This window comes from Tenrec ecaudatus, chromosome 15, assembly GCF_050624435.1.
Source record: "Tenrec ecaudatus isolate mTenEca1 chromosome 15, mTenEca1.hap1, whole genome shotgun sequence".
In the NCBI taxonomy this organism is placed as follows: domain Eukaryota; kingdom Metazoa; phylum Chordata; class Mammalia; order Afrosoricida; family Tenrecidae; genus Tenrec; species Tenrec ecaudatus.
Window position 1 is genome coordinate 110,597,745 of NC_134544.1, and position 16,178 is coordinate 110,613,922.

The 16,178-nt window shown below is 44.0% G+C and overlaps 1 pseudogene; it reads left to right on the forward strand.

Moving 5' to 3' along the window:
* The first annotated feature begins 5,739 nt into the window (after nt 1-5,739).
* LOC142427682 (protein Cripto-like) lies at nt 5,740-6,292 on the forward strand (annotated as a pseudogene).
* The last annotated feature ends 9,886 nt before the right edge of the window (nt 6,293-16,178 follow it).

Below are 16,178 nucleotides of genomic sequence, written 5' to 3' on the forward strand. Positions count from 1 at the left end.
CAGAGCCATCCGTAAACCAAGCATGACTTTTTTGGTCTTCACTTAACGTATGGTAAGGAACTCCCCAGGAGGCCATAGGTGCAGACTGGGAGAAAGGAGGCGATGTGACAGGAGTGGGGACTGTGGGCATTTGGGCCACTTCTTCATGCAGCTTACTTGTCCCTTCAGGTCCTGCTTTGGCCCGATCTCATATATACCACTTCCATTTAACAATAGAGTGTTGCTGCGCACGTCCAACTTTATGATTCTGTGGGTCAGACAAACCCAGTTCATAATGGGTAGTTCAGGCCTCATGGTGACTTCTTGACCCATGGTGAGGCGTTCAGTCTCCACCAAGACCCAGTAACAGGCCAAAACTGTCTTTCAAAGGAAGAGTAATTATCTGCAGAGGATGGCAGGACTTTATTCCAAAATCCCAATGGTCTACGCTGTGATTCACCAATAGGAGTCTGCCAAAGACTCCACACTGCATCTTTACCTACAACTGACACCTCTAGCACTATTGAGTCAGTTGGATCATATGGTCCCAGTGGCAAAGCAGCTTGCACGGCAGCCTGAACTTGTTGAAGAGCCTTTTCTTGTTCTGGGCCCCACTCAAAATCGAAGGCTTTTCATGTCACTTGATAACTAGGTCGAAGTAGAACACCCAAGTGAGGAATATGTTGCCTCCAAAATCCAAAGAGGCCCACTCGGCGTTGTGCCTCTTTTTCAGTCGTTGGGGGCGCCAAATGCAATAGCTTAACCTTCACTTTAGTAGGAATATCTGATGTGCCCCACACCACTGGACCCCTAGAAATTTTACTGAGGTGGAGGGTGCCTGAATCTTCATTGGGTTAATTTCCCAACCTCTTGTACCAAAGAATGTAGAGTCTTTGATACATCCTCCTTAGTGGGTCCAATCAGCATAATGTCATCAACATAATGGACCAGTGTGACATTTTGTGGAATAGACAGGTGATCAAGGTCCCTTCAGACTAAATTATGACACAGGGCAGAAGCGTTTATGTACCCCTGGGGAAAAGTTGTGAAAGTATATTGTTCAGTGACTAAGGGCGATACAGGGGACAGCACCGGAGACACAGTGTGGGAATTGCACCTGACCTGATCCCATCACACCGAGGCAAATCACTGGGGGAGTGCAGTGGAACAGCAAGGGAATGGAGTGGCAAGGTCCCCAGGGAATGCTGAAAGTGGACTTTGGGGCCAGGGCGTGGTGCCCCAACAGACTGGACTGGAAAACGCTCCTAAGGGCCAGCAAACGATCCCTGAACTAACTACAAGCTTTTCTCTTGTGAAAAAAAAAAAAAGAAAGAAAGTATTTTGTTGCCCCTGTCAGCTGAAGGCAAACCGCTTCTGGTGGTCCATTGAGACTGGTATTGAGAAGAAGACATTAGCCAGATCAATAGCTGCATACCAAGTACCAGGAGAAGTATTAATTTGATCAAGCAATGAAATCACATCTGGAATGGCAGCTGCGATTGGAGTCACCACCTGGTTAAATTTACGATAATCCACTGTCATTCTCCAGGATCCATCTGTCTTCTTTACAGGCCTAACAGGTGAGTTAAATGGGGATGTAGTAGGAATCACCACCCCTGCATCTTTCAAGTCTTTGATGGTGGCACTGATCTCTGCAATCCCTCCAGGAATGTGGTACTGCTTTTGGTTTACTATTTTCCTAGGTAATGGCAGTTCTAATGGTGTCCACTTGGCATTTCCTACCATGATAGCCCTTATTCCACATTTCAGGGATCCGATATGGGGGTCCTGCCAGTTACTAAGTATGTCTATTTCAGTGATGCATTCTGGAACTGGGGAAATAATCACAGGATGGTTCTGGGGGCCCACTGTGAGCTAAAACTCCATTGATAACTTGACCTCCATAAGCCCCCACTCTGACTGGTGGGCCTTCAAAACACTTTGGGTCTCCTGGAACTAGTGTCAGTTCCAAACCAGTGTCCAGTAATTCCCAAAAAGTTTGATTATTTCCTTTTCCCCAATGAACAGTCACTCTTGTGAAAGGTTGGGGAAGGCTAGAAGAAAGACTAACAGTATAAACCTTTGGTGATGTAGCAGGGTCCTCCTTCAAAGGGACCCAGCCTTCCCCTCATTGAAGGGGTTGTGAGTCTGTAAACTGGCTTAGGTCTGGGAATGGATTGAGTGGTCGTGACTGTCTATTCTGCTGTTCACCTGATCTACCATTCTTCTGCCTGTATAGATCACATAAATATTTAGTAAGTTTCCCATCTATTTCATTCCTAGGGACACCGTGGTAAGTAGCCAATGCCATAATTCCACACGAGACAGGTTGCTTTGATTAGTATGGAAACCTTGTCTATTATAACCACACCCATCCTGTCTCTGTTGATACAGTGCTGACACCTGCCCTCTACCATCACGGGGACCAATCAGCCCCATTGTGGGAAAATGTTATTCGCTTAGGGCAGTGCCCACTGTTGATCCTGGTGTACATATAATAGCAATTACGGGAGTCTTAAGAGATGCTGGGGCCCACTTCACAAATTTGTTCCTTATGGTGTGGTAATAGACATACAAGGAGGATAAAGGGAAGGTGGGGGTAGGAAGGGGAAATTGATCACAAGGATTGACATATAACCTCCTCTCAAGGGGACGAACAACAGAAAAGTGGGTGAAGAGGATGATGTAAAATATGAAAATAATAATCTATAATTTATCAAGGGTTCATGAGGGAGGGAGGGAGAGGAAAAATGAGGAACTGATAACAGGGGCTCAAGAAGAATGCTTTAAAAGTGATGATGGCAAAATATGTACAAATATGCTTGACACAATGAATAACTAAATGGATTGTGATAATTGAAAAAATCCCCAATAAAAGCATTTAATAATAATATTTTTGAAAGATTAGGTGGCCAAGTCAAAGGAAAGAACTTAAGAGTCTGCCGATGAAATTAACATATATTAAGATGATATTTATATTAGCACTCTGCAGTTAATGTTCTTAAACTATTTTTTACTGGGTAATTCACTGTTTTTGCACTGTTTTATAATACTTGCCATGTATTATTGGTAGTACAGTGGTTAAATATTTGGCTGCTAACCAAAAAGTCAGCAATAAAACCCACTAGGCACTTTGGCAATTTGCTTCCCTAAAGATTTACAACCCCTGGAGATTGATGGAGTCGGTTTCCTCGGTACTACGGGGTTGCTATGAGTCAGCACTGACTCAATGGCAGTGGGTTTAGTTTGACGCATTATGTGTGAGTTTTTGGAATGTTAATCCTGGCTAGTCATGGTGAGGGGAACTTCAAAAAGTTTGTTGAAAAATTCGGTACCTTTAATTCTATTCTTCCATGAACATTTTGAAGCCCCAAGTATGAAAAAAACAAAATAGCCCTGGTAGCACAAACGATTAAGTGCTCGGTTGCCAACTAAAAGTAACCCACCTAATAGGGGGTTTGAACCCACCCAAAGACTCCACGGAGAAAACCCTGGTGATCTGGTCCCATAGAGATTATAGTCTAGGAAACCTTCTGGGGAAGTTCTGCTCTCACACAGGGCCACTGTGAACCAGAACGGACTAGATGGCGCCTAACAACAATTACAGCAGTAAGCTGTGTGATCCTTGACTTAATTTTTAAACTATAGGCGACCAAATCTTTCTCCTACTGTTCTAAATAAACATTTCAGTGTGTTATAAACAAGTTGAACTGCTGGTAGCTCAAGAAGTGTCCCGACCCGTGGGAACTTCAACACGGACCCTGGAGGAGGGAGTGGGAATTGGGGGGACAAGAGACACGAGAAATGCAGACAAGACAATAGCCTGATCAAGTCTCGTTTATTGAGTAAAAGGCTACAGCTTATATAGGCCAGGGAAAGGGAAACAAGCCGCAGGTGTTTCCCTGAGAACAATAAATGGAGGAAGGAAGCCGCAGGTGTTTCCCTGAGAACAATGACCGCAGAAAAAACAGTTCCTGTGGAAAGTTACAGAGCTCAGGCAATAAAGATCAAGACAATGGCCGGGTCTCATGGCTCCGGACAGGCAAGGTTATGGCCGGGCCTCATGGCTCCCGACAAAGAACAAGATTCGGGATCTTCCACCTGTGTAAGGATTTCTTTGTTAAGAGGTATTTGTCAGGAATGGTTATGCAGTTTATGTTAGGGAAAGATATCTTTGGTCGACATGAGGTTAGAAAATAGAATTGATACTATTTAGTTTGGGATTAATATAAAGCTAGAGATGTGCACAAAGGTTGTCATTTAACCATCTCCTTTGTAATTCCCCTCTTTGTGAAATTACCACATCTCAATACAGTCTTTTCTTTCTTCCCTGTGCATAAAAATCTCCCTGCTCCAGCCATTTGGAATACTGAATGATCCTGCCTAGCTGCTTGTGCATTTATCAGTTTCCTGCAACTTTTTAATCCTTTAAAGAGCTTTTTGTTTATAGCACAGTGTAAATCTGGTGGTTCACTATGACAAGTACAGGTAACAAAAATGAAAACCAAATGTCACTGCCAGCAAGTCAATTCTGACTCACAGTGACCCTGCAGGCAGCGTAGAACGGCTTCTGTTGTCCTTTTCAGAGCAACTGACAGTGGTAGCTGGGCCCCATCTAGTTCTGGTCTCATGGCTGTGGAGACTGAGGTTTGTGAGGGCCACATAGAACTTGTAAGAAGTCCAGCAGAATGTTTCTTAGAAAGAATGGTGCAACTTTCTTTCATGAATAATGGGGAGGGTTCCGCCCTTGGAGGATATCGTGCTGGGTAGAGAGTTAGAGAAAAATAGAATGATCTTCAAGGATCATCATAGTTGTTGTACCAATGGACTAACCTAACCCTAATGCAACCACCAAACCTAAACCTAGGATCTAACCCTAACCCTCATCCCAACCGGAACCCTAACCCTCACCCAGCTCTAACCCGAACAGTCACCCAACCCTAACCCTAACCCTCACCCAGCTCTAACCCTAACCCTAACACTCACCCAACCCTAATCCTAACCCCAACAGTCACCTAACCCTAATCCTAAAATTCACCCCAACCCTAACATTCACCCCAACCCTAACACTCACCCCAACCCTAACCCAGACCCTAACCCTATCACTCTCATCCTATCCCTCAATGACACCTTAAACCTAACCCCAAACTCACCCCAACACTATCACTATCATCAAACCTAACCCTAACCCTACCTCCAAACCCAGGGTTGTACACAGGATTGTTAAGAGCTGGACCTCATTCTAGGTTCAGAATCCTGGTCTAAGTAAACCAAGTGTGACTAGTTTTTAGGTTTCCTTTTCTCATGGCTCACCTTTATGTGGAACGAAATATTGAAGTTACTCCAGATTTTGATTCCCTCTTCTGTTTGCATTAGTGACAGGAATTGGTAGAAAATAATTTTCATTTCAAAAGAAGTTTGCCAAAACTTTCCTCATAGAATCCCTCATTTATCTCAAATGGTGGATGGGACAGTATTTCAGGGAGTGGGATATAGCTTCTTAAACCAAGTATTAAAATATTTGGGAATAATATACATGAAATTTAATTCATACAGTCATTCCTTGGAGCTATTAGTGATGAGACGGGATTCTTAGGACATGCTGACTCCTGGGGAAACTCTATTCCTTATGTGGGATTTTCGTTTTCCATTTCTATTCCTATTTTCACTGTAGAAGATGAATGTTTTCCTTTAGCTGTTTGGAATGACTATTGATTAAAACACCATGCTACTATTTTTCTCCATGAATCATTAACTGCTATGAGCTGCAGGAAGATGGCTTGCGTCTCTCACAATGGCCTCTTCTCAAAGTCTTTGAACTGGGATTTGTTGCTGGTTTGGGCCACCAAGAAACTGCATGTCCCTCGCAGAGAGACTGGCATTTGGTCCCAGGAGACTGGATTTACGCTTTAGCCTCTCCAGTTGGTGTCCTTCATGGGCATCCAAGGAAGTAAAGTGCTAAACAAGACCTGCTGTCTGAATGGGAGACTACACTGCTGGGGTTCTTCTGAGCCCGCCCTACCTGTTTCTATGGACAGAACTGGGAGCATGATGCTCAGGGAGAGAGTTATGTGTTTAGGGAGAGCCCCATGACACCAGGCTGCCCAAGCAGTGTTTCTCATGTAAACGCTGGCACAGCTAGCTTCGTTGCTTTCCTCAAACATGTCTGCCTGGCTGTGATGGCCACGTGAAGGATGAGCAGCTCGCAGCTTCCAGGACCTCGGAATTGAGGCCATCTGCCTGTACCACTCTTGTGTTAGTTGGCATCTGCATTTCTACACTGGTCTATCAGTTGACATTTGGTATTTTCTGAAGTGACACATACAGATGGCATGGGAATGCCATGGCCCCTAAGGCCTGCTGCTCTAATGGAATGCTGTAAAAAGACAATTTGTTAGTTGCCTTGAAATAATGAACTTTTCAATAATGGTCCCCAGTACTTCCTTAATGTTCCAGCCACGTCATTCCTCTGCCTCACACTTCTTCCCCCTCAAGCTTAAAAAAAGTTGACTCTGTTTTGTGCCCAAGCCCTAAGTTTCTTGATAACTCCAGCTCTGTAAAGAGGCTCATTTCAATGTTTCCCCTGAGTCACAAAGGATTTCTGTCTTCAGATTATTAAAGACCATGCCTAATATGGGACCTGAGGGTAAAATATTAATAGAGTTGGGTAAGATCTGTAAAGAGTATCTTTAAAAAGAGGACATCTCTAATGGAAGGGAGGAGACATACCGGTGTGCTACAGTGATGAAAATATATGTGTGCTAGGGAGACTGGGGAGAAAAGAGGAAGCAAGTAGAACAGAAAGAATGGGGAAAATAAAATATTGATTTATTAATGTGAGGTTGGTGTAAAAACTCAATTGAACAAGTGAGAGGTTGAAAATGGAGGACGAGGCTGTGCACTGGCCAGAGGAAGGCCAGGGCAGCACAGAGGCCCCTCCTGTTGGTCCTGGGTCTTTCAATACCAAGATGAGAGATTGGAGACAGTACAGAACAGAGATACAATTTAGCCAGGAATGTGAAGTTGGGAACTATTTTATTGAGGCAGGGAAAGAACTTCCAGGAGGGAAGGGAGAGCAGAGAATGGGACAGGGGCATCTTGAGTCCCTGGGTGTGTTTTGAGACCCAACAAGTTAGGTCAGGGAAATCACACCTGGCAGTGAGGCAGTGGGACACATATAGGACTTGAGCCAAGGCCACATGTACTGGAAGGGGGAAGGAAGGCCTTCTGGTGCTGCAGTTGCAGGATCTGAGTCAGGATGTGGTCTGTGAGTAAATCATCCCAGAATACTGATGGAAGGGGCTGTACAGACCCGACCTGGAGAGATAAGCTCCTTGGGATGCTGGAGGCAGGGACTGCACAGTCCAGCTCTGACCTTGAGAGGCGAGGGTAAGGAACCACACAGTCCAGCAGGCTGTCTTTCGGGAGACCTGGGGGAGGCGGCTGCATGGTCCGGGCCGTCCCAAACATCTCAAACTCTTAATAGTGGTAATGTGTGTAGTGTTGTGTCTTAACTACTTCCTGTTGAGAGAAGGGTGAAGAAAGTGGGGGAGGGGGATTAAGAGTTGTAAGGTTTGGGTCCCAAGTTGGTCGGCAGCAGACGGTAAGGGCAAAGCAAGAGTTGGGTGAAGGTCAGGTTGGAGATGGCTTTTATTCTGTCCTGCACAAACTTAAATACAGCAGGAGCCAACAGTAACAGTACACAAATTATTGCAAAAGGCCCAACGAGGGGCATAATCCATGACATGACAGAACTCTGAAACCACCAGAGGGGCTGGTGGTGTCCCACTGACATTTTCTGATTTCCTCGGCCATGTTGCGGAGCACTTTACCATTTTATTTAACTACGTTCGACTTATTGATATAGTGTACGTGCCTTTCTTTTCAGCAGAACAGTCTTCTGAGTTGATTACAGGTAGGTCAGGTTGCGCAGGATCAGAGGCAGGTAGACGTCTATCTGCGTGTTCTCGGAGAAAAGTTTTTGAGAGAGATAGAGTAGTTTGCCAGTGGTGGTAGTGTGACTGGTAAGGTATGGTTGATTAAATTAGGCCTGCCATACATCAACTTGAGGGGGCTTAGGAAAAAAAGAAGAAGAGCGAGGAGTGGCGTGGATTCAAGTTACGGCTAGTGGAAGCAGGTCTGTTTATGACTGGTATAGCTTTAGTTAGTTTAGACAGATGACATTTTATAATTCCATTCATCTTTTTAACACTTCCAGAGGCCTGAGGCCTCTACAGGCTATGTAAGCACCACTTAATGTGTAGTGTGAATGACACATGTGTGATTTGAGACACAAAGCATAGGTTGTAGGAGCCGAAGAAGAACACGGGGCCCTGTATGCAGGGAATGATGGACTTGATGGATCAGATCTCCGGCTTGGTTGGCGGGGAGAGCTATTCACTTGCTGTTTATGATGGGGGACACTTTAGTTATTAGGACTCTTCTGTAGCTAAGTGGAGTGCTCCAGTCAGAGCAATGAGTTCTGAGTTCTGCTTTCTGAGAAGTGGTTCCATCTGGAAGGGGTGCAGCTTCCCAGACCTGATCAAGCGAAACTACAGTATAGGCAGCTCGTTGCTGTCCCTGAGTTTTTATGACAGAACTGTTATCAATAATCAAAGTTTGATCTGGATCAGGATAGGGCTGATTTTAAAGTTTAGGTTGAGGTAGTGTTAGTTCTTCAGTACTTGCAGGCAGGAGTGACTGCTAGGTTCTGGCAAGTCCAGGAGCTGAGGCAAGAGAGTTGCTGGGTGTAAAAAAAAAAAAGAGAGAGAGTTGCTGGGTTTAGAGAGGGAGACTGGCACAGGGTTATGTTAGGGTTTTCAATAAACTTAAGGTGGATTTTTTGTAGGTGGTTGGGAGACAGTAAAGACAGGATTTGGTGTGAGAGAAAGTTTTGCAGTTTGTGGCTAGATAATGTCTGGATAGGCTCTCTTAGTGTTAAAGAGTCTCCTTAATAAGGGGAGCAGCTGCTGCCAGGACCTGAAGGCATGGCTGCCAGCCTCTGACTGTGCCAGCCTCTGACTGATATATCGGACTGTTTGGACAGATAAGCTCTTGGAGAGTGGGTGGACCCCAGGGGCTGAGTCAGGACTGCAGCTGCTATGCCCTGCCTTTTATCCATGTAGAGAAAGAAAGTGTAAGGAATTTTGGGGCGCGAAACAGAACCAAAGAGCCAATTGGCAAAATTTAGAAGCAGGCTTTATTGGGAGGCTTGCGGGCGGATTCAGCAACTCAGGGGATTGAGCCTTTGAAACCGCACTTTGGGAAATTTGGGCTGCGTCTTTATACCCCTGCTGGCAGGCACAGCTGGGAAGGATCCAAACTGGGGAGGATCTGTGCACACAGGTGCTTCAGAAGGGAGAAGGTCTTTAACCTTATCTATATGTCAAGGACGGGTAGAGTGGAGTGTACTTATCTTCAGAAAACATTCTGGCTCCAGGACTAGCCGGTTTCAGGAATTTGAAGGTTGAGCAGGGGAGGGGGAGATCAGTGAGAGGGAGGTCAGTGAAAGGGAGGTCTATGAGAGGTGAATTCTGAGAGCCAAGCTGAAGGCACCGGATTCAAAATGGAGTCCCTTTTGCCAAGACCAGGCAGAAAGGTTTATTGGGGTTTGGTAAACGTAAAGGTGGAAACTAGTGTAAAAGGTTGCTTTGATTAATTGGGGAGAATCTAGAGGGCTAGCAGGGGTGGCTGGTTTGAATTAGTGACCTTGTCTGCTTCGTTGCTTCCCCGTGTTCCCAGGGAACTATCAGCTTGATGTCCTTTACATTTTTTTATTAACTGTCAGCAAAGAGTTAAAGGTCTGCTGGACCTTGTTTGGGTTGCAACCCATGAAAGCTGCTGCTTGAAGGGAGAGAGAGGCCAAGGGACTGTATTGGCTTTAGAACTGTTTTAGGAGAGGCTGCAGGTAAAGGCAAATGAATGATGACAAGCTGAGTTAAGGGGGATGGTTAAAAAGAAGGTGTTATTAAAGGTGGGGTGACTAAAGGCTTGGAGGAACGACCATCAATTCCCATAACAGAGACTGGGGAAGGGGAAGTTGGGCCAAGAAGCAGGAGAGGACTGAAAAGACTCTGTCCACTAAAAGGAAACCGGCTTACCTGCTGCTCCGATCGCTACCCTGGGCATGGCGTAGGGGGCGTTACTGAGGTTGCTGAGTGAGGGGCTTCTTCGTCGGTCATTGTTAATGGCGGTTCAAGCAGTGTTAATGGCGATTAGGAGGGACTGACTCTCTGGGCTAGGTGTTGAGAGGCAGTCACTTTTCCAGTGGCCCTGTTGACCACACGATGGGCAAAGCTTAGTGGGTGGCAGGAGATGTGGGCAATGCCCAGTGCCCTTCCTGGCCGCCTGTGAAGTAGGATCCCAGCGGCAGGCGGTGAGAGTTACTGTTGAAGTCTTCTGACCCCTCACTCCAGCCGGCCCCAGGATGATAATCAAGACTTGGGCTTTCCATCTTGCCTCTCAGTGGGATCAGGATAGTAAGCTGCCTCAGCCAGTTCCCGTTGGGCGTTAAAACCTTAAATGCCATGTTTACCAGGTCACGGATGGAGGTCTGAGGGCCAGCCTCAGCTTTTTAAAGTTTCTTTTTGAGATCAGTGGCTGACTACGTTATAAAATGAGTGGCTAAAATAGTAGCCCTGGCTGGAGAGGCAGGGTCCAATCTAGTGCACTGAGTTAAGGCTTCAGTTAAGCGTGAAAGAAAAGCTGTGGGGTTTTCATTGGGTTGCTGAGTAATTTCTCGTAGCTTGTCAAAATTAACTGACCCATAGCCCCACAGGGGACAACACTGGAGACACAGTGTGGGCATTGTGCCCGATCTGATAACACCACACTGAGGCATAACATTAAGGGCGTGCAAGGGGAACAGCAAGGGAAACAGAGCAACGAAGTCTCCAGGGAATATAAAAAATAGACTTTGGAGCCAGGGCTTGGCACCCCATCAGACTTGACGAGAAAACACTCCTAAAGGCCAACAAACAGTTCTTGAATTAAGTACAAGATTTTCTTTTTTGGTTGTTTTTATTTTTTTCATCACTAGCTTTTTGTTGTTGTCTTTGTGTGTTTTGCTTTCGTTTGTTGCTTGGTTTTGCTCTGTCTTGTTTTTGTGCATATTATTATCTCTGCAGGTCTGTCTGAATAAGATAGGCTGGAGGAGAAAACCACGGGATTGACATTTCTGGGGGGGTCATGGGAGCGGGGAGGTTGGGACGGGGAGGAAGTGGTGGTGTTAACAAACCCAGGAACAAGGAAACAACAAGTGATCCGAAATTGATGGCAAGGAAGGTGTAGGAGGCCTGGTAGGGCGTGATCGAGGGTAATGTAACTGAGAGGAATCACTGTAACCCAAATGAAGGTTGAGCATGATAGTGGGACAAGAGGAAAGTAAAGAGAAATAGAGGAAAGAGCTAGGAGGCAAAGGGCATTTATAGAGGTCTAAATAAAGGCATGTACATATGTAAATATATTTATATATGAGGATGGGGAAATAGATTTATGTGCATATATTTATAGGTTAATATTAAGGTAGCAGATGGATATTGGGCCTCCACTCAAGTACTCCCTCAATGTAAGAATACTTTGTACTATTAAACTGGTATTCCATGATGCTCACCTTCCTGACAAAATTGCTGAAGACAAAGTGAGTGTATAAGCAAACGTGATGAAGAAAGCTAATGGTGCCCAGCTATCAAAAGATGTAGCATCTGGGGTCTTAAAGGCTTGAAGGTGAACAAGCTCAGAAGCAGCAAAGTCTACAAGGTAGAAGCATACCAGCCTGTGTGAACACGAGGTGCCAAAGGGATACGTTATCAGGCATCAAAGAATAAAAAATCCTATCATTGTAAATGAGGGGGAGTGCTGAGTGGGGACCCAAAGCCCATCTGTTGGCAACTGGACATCCTCTTATGGAAGGTTCACAGGGAGGAGATGATCCAGTCAGGGTGCAGTGTAGCAACGATGAAACATACAACTTTTCTCTAGTCCCTAAATGCTTCCTCTCACCCTCCCACCCCCACTTATCATGATCCCAATTCTACATCACAAATCTGACTAGACCAGAAGATGTACACTGGTACAGATAGGAACTGGAAACACAGGGAATCCAGGACAGATGATCCCTTCAGAACCAGTGGTGAGAGTGGCGATACCGGGAGGGTGGAGGGAATGTGGGGTAGAGAGGGGGAACCGATTACAGGGATCTATATAGTACCTCCTCCCTGGGGGACAGACAACAGAGAAGTGGGTGCAAGGAGACATTGGACAGTGTAAGATATGACAAAATAATAATTTATAAATTACCAAGGGTTCATGAGGGAATGGGGAGCAGGGAGTTAGGGGCCAGGGGCTAAGTGGAGAGCAAATGTTTTGAGAATGATGAGGGTAAGGAATGTATAAATGTGCTTTATACAACTGATGTATGTATGGATTGTAATGAGTTGTATGAGCCCCCAATAAAATGATTTAAAAAAAAAGCAAAAGTGAAGGACAAATTTCCACCTCTAGAAACTGACATAAGCAAAAAAGTTTGGGGAAAATTCTATTCTCTTTTTAATTCCATGGGTCAGTGAACTTTTTAAAACCCCCTCATATAACACAATGCTACTCCTGCCTCCGAAGCCTTAAGGAGTAAACTGTCTTCTGTTTTACATGAACTGGACAAGAACAACTCAGTTTCTGGTCATTACATCCCCTAGCCCCTTTGTGCTTAAACAGATGTTACTAAGTTTTGATTTTCCAAGCATTTGGGTCATTTACAGGTACCCCACCCCCCTTCTTATATGACTCTTAAAATACAACATGGCTTTGCTGAGGCTATGTGCCACACTTTCGTAGTGGGTTTTAATGAGTCGAAAATCAACTCTATGACATCTAACAAGAGTTCATCTACCCATCACCCATATTTACCCTCCCCTGCGGACACCTCCCTTCAGACGCTTCTGTCTACCAGGCTCAGTTAAAAAATAATTGCTACAAAATCATAGAAATGAAACTATCAAAATGTGAAGCTACTGTCTCAACATGTACTCTGTGTCTACAGGGTTTGGAAGGCAATGTTTTAATCGAACATTTCGTGGGGAGAACTCTGCTCTTGAAATTGTACTGTTTCAAAATGGCTATTTTGGCATCAATGTTCTTTTTCATTGTTCCTTAAGTTTTGGGAACAAAAAGAAGTCTAAAGGGCAAGAGCAGGGCTGTAGAGTTAAGGTTTCTACATCCAATTCTCACAGGACAGCCCTGCTAATCCTCAAAAAAATGCACCGATGTGGTCTTTTCTCAGGAATGCAGTGTTCAATTAAAAACAAAACAAAAACTTCTTAAGACGCCCTCATGATCATCCTGTCTCTTGGGGAAACCAATCAAGATTATTCCTTTGGGGTTCCCAAACACAGTTGACATAACCTTCTGGGGTGACCTCTCTCTGCTTTGAATTTAACTGGTTCACCAGGTCTCCTCAGAAGGCAGTTTTGATTGGACTTGGCCCTCTGGATTGTATTGGTAAATCCAAGTCTCATCCTCACTTCTGATTCATTCTATAAACTTGTCTTCATTAAGTTTGATTTTGCTGGGAAGACTGAGGAAGGGATGAATTCTTTGAGCTAGCTGATCTTCCTTTGCATATGCTTTTGATACCAAACCCAACGCTTGCTGAAGCCAAGATGTTTGCTTAAAATTGAACATGCTGAACCATGTGGGTCCCAGAGCAATGATAAATTCAGTTTCTGGGCTTCAGCCAGTTTCTCAGTTCATTGAGGTTGATGTTCTGCGTTCTCCTGGCTCATCTTCTTCTTTTTTTTTTTTCTACCCCATTATCAAGAGATATAGTGTCTGGGATCTTAAAGGCTTGAAGGTAAACAAGCAGCCATCTAGCCCCAAAACAACAAAACCCACATGGAAGAAGCACACCAGCCTGTGTGATCACGAGGCGTTGAAGGGATCAGGTATCAAGCACCAAAGAACAAAAAAATCATATAATTATGAATGAGGGGAGTGCGGGGTGGGGACCCAAAGCCCATCTGTAGGCAACTGGACATCCTTTTGCAGAGGGGTAGTGAGGAGGAGACAAGTGACTCAGGATGCAGTGTAGCATTGATGAAACACATAACTTTCCTTGAGTTCTTAAATGCTTCCTCCCCCCTCCACTATCATGATCCCAATTCTACCTTACAAATCTGGCTAGAGCATGTACACTGGTACAGATAGAAACCGGAAACACAGGGAATCCAGGGCGGATGATCCCTTCAGGGCCAGTGGTGAGAGTGGCGACACTGGGAGGGGGGGTGGGGCAGAAAGGGGGAACTGATTACAATGATCTACATATGACCTCCTCCCTGGGGGTTGGTCAACAGTAAAGTGGGTGAATGGGTACGTTGGGCAGTGTAAGATATGATGAAATAATAATAATTTATAAATTATCAAGGGTTCATGAGGGAAAAGGGAGCAGGGAGGGAGGGAAAACCGAGGAGCTTATTCCAAGGGCCCGAGTGGAAAGCAAATGTTTTGAGGATGGGGGCAACACATGTACAAATGTGCTTGATTCAATGGATGAAAACACGGATTGGGATAAGGGTTGTATGAGCCCCCAATAAAATGATTTAAATAATCAAAACAAAACAAATAAAATCCTTAACAAAAAAAAAATCATTTTATTGGGGGCTCGCAAGCTCTTATCACAATCCACACATCCATCCATGTGCCCAGCACATTTGTGCATGTGTTGCCATCATCATTTGCAAAACATTTTTTCTACTTGAGCCCTTGACAAGCTCATTTTCCCCTCCCTCCCTTAGGAACCCTTAACAATTTATAAATTATCTTTCTTTCATGTCTTACACTGACCTCTTTCTCCTTTCACCCATTTTTGTTGTCCCCCTGGGAGTGGGTAATATGTAGATCACTGTGATCAGTTCCTCCTTTCTGCCCCCTTCCCCCTCCCTCCCGGCATTGCTGCTCTCATTCTTGGTCCTGAGGAAGGTTTGTCTGTCCTGGATGCCCCGTTTCAAGCTCTGATCTGTACCAGCGCACATTTCTGGTCTATTTTGGCTCATCTGTCATGCCTTCCTAACCTTACTTAAAATATTTTATCTAAAAACATTTGTTTTAGCAGCATTTTGGTAAATTTGTTGCAAAGCTTTAATGATTTGGGAAGATGTCCGCTTGAAATTTGATATTAGCCTGATTTAAAAAAATCTTTTTCTTTTTTTTAAATTTTTAAATTTTATTTTTTTCATCTTTTTCTTAAAGTCATCCTAAGTCTATGATAAGTTGTATTACTGAGTTTATTTATAGATCCATTGATTATAGAAGCATGCTTAAACACAATTTGTTTGGAATCAACTTGTACATGTATGAACTCTAATTCTAGCAGCAATAATTTATGACTTATCCTCATGAAGGTATTGAATAATCTGAATTTTGCATTTTATCATTTTTATATCACTCAATTGTACAATTATTTTGAAATTCAGTTAAAATTTATATATGTATCTGTAAATTGCATTTTGGCTCAATATTCCAATTACACTTTTTTCACTGTTAGAATTGGTAACAATTAGTCGATCCTTATTAAACTGAATCGTGCTCTTCTAGGTTTCAAATTATTTTTGAACATTGTGACACATATATCTTCAGATACATAGTTCAGATTTTTTCCATAGTTTGTATATATAATTGCTGAGTCTGGCACAGCTTACAAATGAGATGTTTTCTAACATGTTCTTTTTAATACTCAAGATTTAAAGTGTTGTGTGCAGGGTTGTCAAGTGGTATCTGAATTTAATGCTTACGCATGGCTCGTGTTGCCCTTTCATGACTTCACTGATCTACTAAGCCTTTTTCTTGTTTCTGTGAAAATGTTTTTCACTTGCTCTGTGGTTATAATTTCCTCGAAGCCTTCGTGTTCTTATTGGCACATTAATTTTCCTTTTTCTAAACTACTTGTAGGATGCCTGGTCACAATCTTTTTTATTGTTTAAATCAACTGTGAGGATAATCCTGTGGAGTGGGTAGTGAGACAGGGTAGCTTTTCTAGCTTCAACTGAGTTCTCTCGCCTGTTATTACCGAAGATGACTGCACACACACACATCTTCCTTAGGACTAAGGCTCTCTATCCTGGATTGGAAGGTTGCTCTTAAGATTTCTGACATCCTAGAAGGCTGAAGTGTATTAGGAAGCTTGGTTTATGTATTTATCTTCCCATGGC